This window comes from Grammomys surdaster, unplaced genomic scaffold, assembly GCF_004785775.1.
Source record: "Grammomys surdaster isolate TR1022 unplaced genomic scaffold, NIH_TR_1.0 66, whole genome shotgun sequence".
NCBI lineage: Eukaryota > Metazoa > Chordata > Mammalia > Rodentia > Muridae > Grammomys > Grammomys surdaster.
The window spans coordinates 2600276-2611563 of record NW_021604568.1 but is presented as its reverse complement, the minus strand read 5'-3'; the positions used below and the strand labels follow the sequence as shown (position 1 = coordinate 2611563).

General features: G+C 46.3%; 1 protein-coding gene across 3 annotated transcripts in view; it reads left to right on the top strand.

The window, feature by feature from the left end:
* Hpse2 (heparanase 2 (inactive)) overlaps positions 1 to 11288 on the top strand; it is a 593647-nt gene that overhangs the window by 577290 nt on the left and 5069 nt on the right. The window lies entirely within an intron of this gene.

Genomic DNA, 11288 nt, shown 5'->3' with positions numbered 1-11288 from the left:
GTCTGAGCTTCCTGATCCTCCACTCAGCACTGGGCTGTCGTGGAAGACGGGGGAATTAGTGTTGTGTCTGAGAATGATCTTTTTCACACTTTTTGTGCATTAAAGACTATGATTTTATAAAAGACGTACTGAGAACAGCATAAAAATCAAACCAAGGTGGCCACCGTGGATGGCAGTAAGAGGGTGGTATCTTTGAATGAGCCTGTGTCCCCAGCAACCAAGGGCATACTTGCTTCCCTGTTCACCCCAGCACTATGGCCATGCCTCCAGTCTTGTCCTCAGGGTACCTGAAGTAACTGACTCTCTGGTTATGATTCACTTTGCTGCCCTGAACTTCACCTAGTCAGCAGACTCCTAGGAAGCTCTGTTACAGTTTTGTTCAGAGTAGAGGAAAGAATAAGACAAAGCAATTCCTTTCCACAAAGATCCTGAAGAAGAACTTGATAAAATGCTGAGATCAAACAAAACCAGAAGGCTTGCAGAAGCTGACATTCATCCGTGTGATTAGCTCTCGGTTTCTTTATCTGAAAAAAAAAAAGGAAGAGAGTGAGATCAAACTAGAGGACACTAGTGAAATAAAGCCTTCTCTGGGTATAAAGCATGAATACATACATCTATAAATATAAATCTAGATACACAGCTACAAGATAGTTACATTTTACTTTATATGTTGGTATTATTATTATGTATATTATATGTATACATATTATTATATGTATGGTATTAAGGTGGTTTAGAACAGTGGTTCTAAACCTGTAGGTCCCAACCCCTTTGGCAAACTTCTGTGTTCAAAAATATTTACATTATGATTCATAACAGTATGAAGTAGCAACAAAAGTAATTTTATGGTTCAAAGTCACCACAGCATGAGGAACTGTATTAAAGGGTTGCGGCATAAGGAAAGTTGGGAACCTCTGGTTTAGAGTCAGAAGTAAAAAGCTCCTGACTTCAAATCTGACCCGTCACTAGTGCACAGCTAAACTTCGGGCCTTGCAGGAGCATTGTCGTCTGTTCCTTTTCTACAAAGTGGTGATAACATATCATCTCTTCCTACCCAGACCCTGGAGGCTCTGACTCTCTGCTATGCCAACTTGACCTATAAGTTGCTAGGCGGGGACTGTCATAGAGTTGAGTGGACTGTTTAGTTCCACATCTAGTGCTCAGTTTCTGCTACAGAGCAAGATCCCTCAGTGAGCCTGGCTGGGGGTCTCCAAGGAAACATGTAGTGGTGTCAGCAAACCAGAGTGCTCAGAAAGGATGAAAGGAAAGGCTAGGAAGTGATTTCAATCCGCGATGTCTCTTTTCTTTTTGTTACAAGCCTCTGGGGCCTGACTCTGTTCTGTATCTGCTAATTCCTTGCTACAGCCTAAAGCCATATTAACTCAGAAGAGAATGGCGAGTTCTTGGGGCAAAGGATGTGTAACTGTTCCTCTCTGGAGCAGCCAGAAAAGGATCTGACACAAGCAAGTCACATTCAAACCAGCAGTTAGGTCTGCGTTAGGAGGACGCCAGAAAGTATTTTTGTTAAGACCATGGAATAGTTATCCTCTCAGAATTGGTGTCGAGGCTGTGAAGATTTGAAGTCTCCGGAAGGACATCACCTTGTGAGTGGAAAGTGAGGGTGTGTCAGCCCCCTCGTAGGAAGTACTCCAGGGACTGCTGCTCAGTCATGGCCTTAGCATCTGAGTTCACTGTCTCCTGTCTCAGTGATCAGTACCAACACCCACACAGGTCTTGATTCTTTATTTAAATTGTTGTAGAAATCGTTGTATCATTCTGGGACCCAGACAAGAGACCAGGACTCTTTGCCCTACAGGGTAGACATTTTAAAAATGTCGAGTGTTCAAGCCAAGAATATCCTGCATCTGGAACACATACTCATCACAGACTAGTTAACGAAACGGTAGAAGTGGTTCAGAGAAGAGAGGTAAGCTTAGAACTTTTGCTGCCAAGCAAAATTTGGCAAATTTGGCCCATAACACTTCAAATTGGCAGAGATATATGGGGTTCAGCTTAAAAGAGATAAATTTCACTTCAGATTCAGCTGATCCTGCCTGGTGGAAGACAAGATGGGTATCCTCTGGAGAAGCACTGTGAGGAGGGTGGCCTCAGGAAGGCTAGGGAAGGGAGGACTGACCCCACTCCCCACCATCACACTGTCCATGTCTACCAACCATTCTCTTCAGTCCTGTGTCCTCTCTACCCCAGAGCCTGCAGTCTCAATGGTCACCAGCCAAGTAACTTCTTCAAACCACTAAATGACCGACCACACACAGAGGGTGTGCTAACGGGAAGGGGGCAGGAGGCATGGCAATAGCTGGCTGCTTTCTCTCAGAAAATCCCCGGCTGTGGGTCTTCTGTGGGCTAGGCCTCAGCTTTATGGGAGATGGTCTCTTTCTGAATACGTCAGAGGAGAGGAGTACTTCTTCTAGGGCAGCTCCACCATCTACAGAAAGTGTCTTCTCATGGCCTTGTGTGACCACAGGTGAAGAAATGTTCATCTCTAGGGAGTTAGTTCTGCCTGGACAGAAATGCCTCCAAGGTCTTTCAACAAACATAAGCAACATCTGGACGCCAACTAGTGTGTGAAAGTGAGAGTCAGACAGGTGTGAGGACAGACCCCAGGCGCTCGCTCTCCTCTTCCTCCCTCTCTCTGTCTCTGTCTCTCTCTGTGTCTCTCTGGCTCTCTGGCTCTCTCTCCTTCAGTTCCATTTAGAGGGGGTGTGATATTAAAATTAGAAAGGAAGGGGTGCCTTCCATCAGATCAGACATTCTCACACAGACCTCAGGGAACCAGTGTCTTCTAAGAGTTCTGGGCTTAGTGACATTTGGAGGGAATCTTGTTTTGTCCCCTGCCCTCATTTAGAGTCTGAGTTAAGCCACATAGACCAGAGGCGGTTCCGTGTTTACTGGCCACAATTCAGTCTGTCTGAACATTTAATTTTATGCTAATACAGAGGAGGCTAGCTGTAGTAGCTGCGGTAACCATTACCTTATCTAACCTTTGGAACAAGACCAGGAAGGGTGTACCTCCCACTTGAGAGGTAGAGAAACTGAGTCTTGGAGCATTGCCTTAGTCACCCAAGAATTGCACAACTAGAAATGACAAAGCAAGGAAGCACCTGGCATCCTTCCGAGTCCTCACCCACAGCCTGCCTGCAGCAGTGTGCTGTCCCACAGTGCAGCAGTGAGCCGTCAGAATTACAGAGGACAAAGGTACCACCAAATAACTGAAATGTCGTGAGACTGTCTGGGTTCATCCATCTTAAACTCTGCCCAGAATTAATGTAGTTGAAGAGGCCTCTGCATAGGGCTAATTGATTCCAGGCCCGTTCAGTAATGGTGGCAGTCACTTACTGTCTGGCCACAGCACAGTGTATATGCCCTTGACTTACTTGAGCAGTATAAACACCAGGCCTTCAAGGGCTCTGCAGTGTGGAAGTTTTGGTGGTGAGGTTGGGAGGAGAGAGCTCTAAGGTCCTTGCCAAAAATCAAACAAACAAACAAACAAAAAACCAACAACAAAAAAACCTTATCTCTGTTATTAGAAATAAGTCCCCAAAGATAGCAGCCTAGAGCCAGTGCCACAGTAGGGTGTGGGTTCTGCCTTGAGGTCGTGGGACCCATTGATGCTTAAACCTCAGCTCTGCATCTTCCTCTACAGCAGCAGACACTCTGGAGCTGGTCAATCTCAAGGCCCTTACGAACCACACTCTTGTCTAGCCTCTGAAGAAATGAACATTTTTCTTCTTTATTCTCAAATTGCTTGTTTCTTTTTCCAACTCTCTGGGACATAACTTTTGCTTTGATTTCATCCTCATTAAATTTTATGTCAAAAAATAGCATTGATATCTAACTGCATGCTGATAGAAAGGTGTCATTTGACGATAGCCAAACAGAAAGGTTCTGAAGACTCAAGTTAACTCCCAGGTGCTAAGACTTTAAAAATATTTCTCTGTCCCTTTCAGACCAGACTGTATGATGCTATTGTATGGCTGGATTCTGAGCTTGCCAGTCGTGAAAGTCCTGAGAACTGAACTGGCCACTGTTTTACCAACCCCTGTCATCAGTAAATATGGAAGCACGTGTTTAGGGTTTGATACCCACAGACCTAGTGAAAAGGAGTGCAGTCCTGGGCCAGCACCCTCCTGGCTTCTAGGGGTTTTCACTAAGTGCCAGGGACAATTGACTGTTTAAACTGGTCAAGTAGATATCCTCCCTATGGGTTTCTGTCTATTTGTCTGCTAAGATCATTCTAATTAATTTCTTTAAATAAGAAATAAACAGAGAGAGAGAAGGAGGGAAGGAAGGAAGGAAGGAAGGAAGGAAGGAAGGAAGGAAGGAAGGAAGGACACTGTAAAAGTTGTGTAGTTATTAAAAGATGGCTCTCTAGAAGAAAAACTTTAAAGATGCCAATAAGAAATCTCTCATATGATGTACCTGCCTGAAAAGATCTCATCTTCTGTTGGATGACACAGTACAGCTCCTAAATTTGTCTACTCCAGAACCGCATGGCTCCAATTATAGGACCGGCCCTCTTTATATGAGTCTAAAGGGATATTTCTTATCATGTCTTCCTTTAAGAAAAGTGAACAGAGTAAATCTACACCCTGTGCTCTGTAGCAAGTTCCAACATCTCTCTGTCCTGCCAGCTCTGACCTGATGATCCTTAGAGTTCTTCAGATGTCCTCTTTCCAGCCTGCTTACACTGGATTCCGGATCCCTGACATCCACTGAGGTGTGGAATCTTGGTTCATGGAATCCTCCTTCCATGTGCTACCCAGCCAATCTTAGGTGAAGAGGTCTGAGCAGGAGCAGGAAATGTGTCATTAGCAGGATCTAACAGCTTCAGATTTCTGCCAGCTTCATAATGAAAGATGCTGTTCTTCAACCACATTCACTTTGTATGTGTAAGATTGAAGATGCTTATATCTGCTGCTAATGTATTTTTTTCACAAGTTTCTTGTGTTCCTTGCTTATTTTTCCATTGGAATATTAATTTGTCTTATTAAAAGCATGTAATTTTGCTCTACTATAAGTCAATTTCCCCCTCTGACATCTATCATGTATATTGAACTATATTTTCTAGTATCTTACTTCCTAATTTTTCAAATATTTCACTGTTGACGTGAAGTATTTCTTTTTCATCTTTATGAAAAAGAAATTTCTTTATGGTTTCTTTTATTCTACTTATATCATTTAAATGTGTGTGTGCATTTATGTTTCTGAGATCAGATGAATACACACTGCTATCTGCCTCTAATTTCTCTATATATATATGTCCTTCCCTCCCTCCCTCCTTCCCTCCCTCCCTCCCTCCTTTCCTCCCTCCCTCCCTCCCTTCTTCCCACATCCTTGATCCTGCCCTCCTTGCTCTCTCTGTACTGAGGACTGAACTCATGATCTGTGGCATGGGAGGGGAGGTACATACCTACATACCGCACCACTGAGCACTTAGCTTCTTTAATCAATGTGTAAGTTGGAGTTTGTGTGTATACAGTAGCCTGTAAGGAACTCCAAGGGGTAATACTTAGATTGAAAGAATCTGGGAGAACCTGTCTACCATGTGGGCCTCGGGTAGCTTTTTAAATATCAAGAGAAAATCAGACCATTTTTTTTAAAAAGCAGAGCTTAGAGTGGAAACCTCTTTGACCTAGAGAAAAGGGTCCTGCTGGGGCAGATGCAGCCTTTTGAAAGGTCATTTGGAGCCCCTGGGGAGGAAAGGCAAGCTGGCTGTAAGCCCCAAATACCAAGAGGGCTGGCTACCTGGGGACATTTATGAGCTGGGCTGTGTGGGCAGCAAGGTAGCACTTTAAACACTAAAGGTCAAGTCTGAGCTCCAAGTGCAGGAACACAAGTATGTGTGAACAAAGGATTTATCAAAAGTGATCACACTCGGGATCTGAGAGAAAGGGGAGGCAAATCTGCAGAGAGAAGAGGCCTCAGGCTCTTCCGAGAGTGCAAACTCGATCATAGAAGCTTAGAAGCTCGGAGATCCTTGTGAGCCTTGTCGAATTCTGTGTGTTTTGTGGCTCACGATGAGATGGTAGCCGTAACCGTGTGTATGGCATGCTCTAAGTAAATCTTTGTGTGCATAGCTGAGAATGTAGTAAAGGTGCCAGCTGGGTTATTCTTCACCCCCATTATAATCTTCTACCTGAACAAAGCTTGTCACTAAGGAGCTGGTGTCACACCCCAGGACTTAGGAGGAACTAAGGGACAGTGTGTTCAGTTCTTTCTTCTCAGTGTGAGGCTGTTGCTACAACTTCCTCTGCCTGGTGCATCCTTTCCCCTGTGTGTGAAGCACCGTCCACAACTCCCCTAGTACTAAGAACACATTCATCTCACAGTGTACATGCCGGGGCAGCTTTGGTTGGAAGGGCAGAAATGTCCACTTCAGTCTGTTCACCAAAATATTTCCTTTTAAAAGAACACACATCTGCATTAAAAACCATGGCCTCCTCACATGGCATTGCAGAAGAGTTAAGAAGGCACCTTTTATCCCAAGTAAACTCTTAGAATGTGACAGCCAGAGAGTGACTTGTCTCCCTCTCACCGGGCTGCAAACCTCTCCATCCTTTCTCTCCCCATGCTGCTTAACCCTGGCTGCACTTTGAACAGCTATTGGCTTTCAAACCCCAGTGCCCACACCACACCCCAGAGCAATTAACCCAAATCTCTGGACTCCGATTCTTAAAGCTCCCTAGGTGATTCAATGATGTGACCAAATTGGGAAGCACTGGCCTTCCATAAACCCTGGAACACGGTCACATCTTTGATTTCCCCATCCGGGCACCAGGCCACTTTGCCAAAGGTATGACCGTGCCCTGAGCCCGTGGGGATTCTCATGCCTGAGGAAAAGGCTGAGAGTCGGCCTCTCAAAGCTTTGCTGCTTGTTTTGTTTTAAATCCCAGACCGGTGATGTGCAGGTTACAGGATTAGGAAGTGACTTTCTATTTTACAGTGACTTGACATCTTAAACCAAGATGTTTGCTGATCCACAGCTTTCACTGTTGTTTTCTGAGAGCTTTCCGTTTGTCCTTAACTCCAGAATGTACATCCTTCCAGCTCACTTCCAACAGCTGCAGACCTTCTACACAGCTTTCCATCATGGCTCTGGTCTGTCCCCTCTCACACTTACGTGGGGACCCTCTATTCAGGCAGGGATTTCTGTCCTTTCCGATAGGATGATTTCTTCATGGTGTAGCTAGCTAACATGGCTCCAAATGGCTCTAAAACTAAGGGCAGAAAACTGAATGTGTAGTTGTTCTTTGTAGACTGAGAAGAGGCAGCCCTCGTCCCCTTTGTGGTTTGGTGATGGAAGTGTGTCACCTTTAGGAGGTGACAAGTTCTGTTCCAGTTCATTCCTGACGATGGTCTTGAGTCTCAGCAGCCATCAGGAGGTGGCTTGTTCTGCCTCCAGAGGCGACCTCAAACCTGTCTGCTGGCTGCCGTATACCAGTAACCCTGAAGGCTACCCTTCCGTGCTCCTGTTACTGGAGTGGCTTAGAGTTACGGCACATGTCGCCCTCTGACATCCACGGACCTAGGAACAGAGGCTAGGTCACATGGAACATCTTTTTTTTTTTTTTTAACCTCAGAGGGTCATAGAGAGTACCTGGTACCATAGCACTGTCAAAAGCCAATAAATTGGAGATATTTCTCTACTTGCTTTAATGGATTTCAAGAAGTATCCAGAGAGCCATGACCATAAAGTCATCAGCCTACCTCAAGTGTGGCTTATAGACAATCTTAGACTTACTCTTGGAAAAACGATACTTGCCACGACACTTGTACTCTGCCGTACAGGGATCACTCTTCCCCCACTGCCTCTACCCACTTCACACAGGTAGGGCTGGGGAACTATGCCTCAGTCTCCCTCTGAGATAATGAGGACTCTGAGAACAACACAGGAGCCTGGAAGCTGAGGCGGGTGCGAGGGGGGGGGTGTCTGGCTTGGGATCTGGAAAAGTCTTAAAGGTTGGAGGCCACTGTGTTTATCCAGAAAGATAAGCCATGCTTCTAGGAAACACTTGTGGTACGGGAGGCCATTTGAGGCCGCAAGATAAGCTTACAGAGGTTTGGGAGTACACAAGTTCAAGGCTCATTTTGTCCTGGAGGTGGCAAATCTCACAAAGGACTAGAATATAGGACGCCTGTGGGGTGAGGAGAAAGGCCACAAAGATGCACTAGCACCAGACCATAGAAACTGTTGAAATCCAGGCTAAATTTGATTTTCCTTCGGTTTGTGTTTTTCTATGTAATGTGTTTATCACAGTGTGTTTGGCCACACATTTGCACGCTCTAGTGATTTTTTTTTGGCTTGATGGGCAAGGCCTAAGTCTGTTGTAATTGACTTTGTACATCCCAGAGAACTGTGCAGATATGAGTAATACCCCCTAATCACCACTTGGTGATTGTGGCAACTGTTCTTTACAATGGGAATAAGACATAGTTAACTGTGGAGTGAAGGCTCTGTAGTTTCTGTATCTGGTTTCAATCGTGCCCTGTGGTTTGCGTGTGATATGCCTATGACATGGAGCTTTGAGATGGTCACAGAATTAAATTTTCTTCCCAAACCGCCCCTAGATGAGTCTCTCATCAGTTGGAAGTTAGCAGTATCAGTATAAACCCAGATTCCTTAGCTGGGTGCTCACCTTGTCTGCCAGTGTGCTAAGTTATTGGAAAGCGTTGGAAGCATATGGTAGAATCCTGTTTCGAAGATTTAGGTGGAACACCATTCAAATCATGCCCTCCCCTCCCCTAAACCTACTACATACAGAAAAAGTCCATCCATATCCCTGACACGGAACGTATGACGGAACGTATTCTCCTGTGCAGCGTGAACCGGTCCTAGCAGGCATTCGGGGGAAGCTGGATCAAAGCTCTGCAGACCCTCCCTCCGTGTGCCCTTCAGAGGGTAGAATGTAGGGTAAATGATTTCATCAGCTTCCAGCAGTGGACTTCACCCTAGAGGGGTGAGGGGAACTGGAGGTTTTCTTCCCAATCCTTCCTCTCTCTTCTGGTCTCCTCTCTGTAGCAGCACAGTCAGTCCCATGGAACTCAAATGTTACCGAACTGCTCTGGTAGGGAAAAGCCAGACAGCTAAGTGGGAACTACTGAGGAGGAAGAAAGGAAGGAAGATTAGGGAAGGAAGCATTGGGTTACAATTGAAAGTAAGATCATTGAGAAACAGGAGGGCTCCGAGGGGACTCAGAGCCTTGCTCCGTCAGAAAGTCAGAATCATAAGACAAAATCATGACGCCTTGGCCACCATCACTGATGCATCGGCGTTGCTCAGGGCCGTGTGAAAGGAATTCCCTTTCTTCTGCATCTCCTGAAGCAGAAGGGAAGCAAGCCCACGGTTCTGAAACCTGGCTGGGCCCCTCCGGCTCTAACCTGGCCCTGACCTGGAGGAGGGCAGGGCAGCTGCACACACCAGTTTCCCAGCCCAGCTCGGGAAGCTGCACTAACAGGTGCGGCCGGGGGCGGCGGGGGACCCAGAACCCCGGAGAGCCTGGCGCCGGGGCCAGCGATTCCGCACCTGCGGCGGGATCCCCCTAGGCACTCGGGCTGGGAAGCCCGCCCCGCCCGGGAACTGCATCCCTGCTTCGCGCGCTTCCTTAATAATATTGGGCCCCGCTCCAGACGGGACCCCTGCCAAGGGGGCCACAGTGCAGTCTGGGTTTGGGTTTGATTGATACTGAGATTTGTTTCTTTGACACACTAAGTGCAAGGTACACCTCCTGGCCCTGGGGAGATGGGGTGAGGACAGCAGGGACTAGAGGACGAGTTTGGCTTCCTGGGAACAACCCTGCAGTCTGGCGTTCCCCTCGTTGTTGTATAGAACAAGAGTGCCCCCTAGTGGCCTCAAATTAGCGTCGCGCTAGGGAGAGAGCAACTGTTTGAAGCACACGTGCACATTAACACAGACATTCTTATTTGTTCTGTCTCCTGTCCCTACTCCTCTCTTGCCTTCAATCTCTTGCATTATTTACAATCCAGAAGCCTACCGGAAGTGGCCGAAAACATATCTAGACTGACACATTTAATGTCTGCAATCTAGACTGAATTCAGTTTCTGGACTGGCTTTGTCTTTTCCTTCTGAGTTGTAGTTCTTCTGACTGTATAGTTACCTTTAACGTCTCCTGTAATGTAAGCTGTACTGGTTGCGGACAGATAAGAAAATAAAGATCGAGACAGTCATCAACCCTCCTATCTGGGGTGAGGACAAGCAGCTGGAATTTCATGATCCAAGTTGAGGCCCAAGAAGTGCAGGGAATTATGGGACACTTTTGAGGGACACTTGGACCTGATCTAAAAAACAAACAAGATGATCAAGAAAGGGAGTTCAGGAGAGACAGCTCGGCAGTTAAGAGCAGGTTCTGTTCTTACAGAGGACTCCCCCTTGATTCCCAGCACACACACTGAGTAGTTTCCAATCTCCTGTAGCCCTGGCTCCAGGGATGCCAGTGCCCTCTTCTGGCCTTCATAGAGGCTTGCATTAGTGTGTAAATACCACCCCCACCATGCACACAAAGAATTAAAACTCAGTCTTTAAAGACGAAGACACAGCAGCAGCTGGGGGCAACATGTTTGAAAAATTTCCAAGCAATGGAAACAATAAAGACAAAACCCTGAGATTAGAAAAACTAACCAGAGAAATTGCAGCACAGGGAAGTGGTAGACAGGGACTAGAGTAGGCAGAAGTTAGAATGAGCCTCTAAGGAGCTGGAGGTGTTGATTAAATGGCCGGCTCAGGGAGACTTCAAATGACATTATAAAAGCCGGTGAACATTTAGACAGGTGAACGATATGCTCAGATTTCTGTTTGTTCAGGATCATTCTAAATTAGGCATTGAACTTTGCCTTAGTCTAGCTGTTAGGTCTGGGCAGCCTGGGTGACAAAGATTCAGGGCAGAGGAGACCTAGAGTTCACCCGATCTGTCTGTTACTTCATCTTCTGGAGAAACATCAGCTCAGTGTCTGAGGTAGATCTGGGGTCTTTTTATCTTCCCTTCAGGGGCCCCTGAAATGCCAGCCAAAACCAGACACCAGCTCCCAAGTCTGCTTCTGATAAAAACAACCCCATGAAAGCATGCACAGACACAGAGACAAGGTTGCAAAAGGATGCGGTCATTAAACTTTCTATCTTGGGACCTGAGAAGAGTCAAGCCCCTACTTAAGTACTCATGACTATTGGGAGCCATAGTAAGACGTGAGGGCCAGACATTGCAGACAAGCAATGGAGGTGGAGTAGCCGGGTCACGGTGCCCCATGGAGAACTG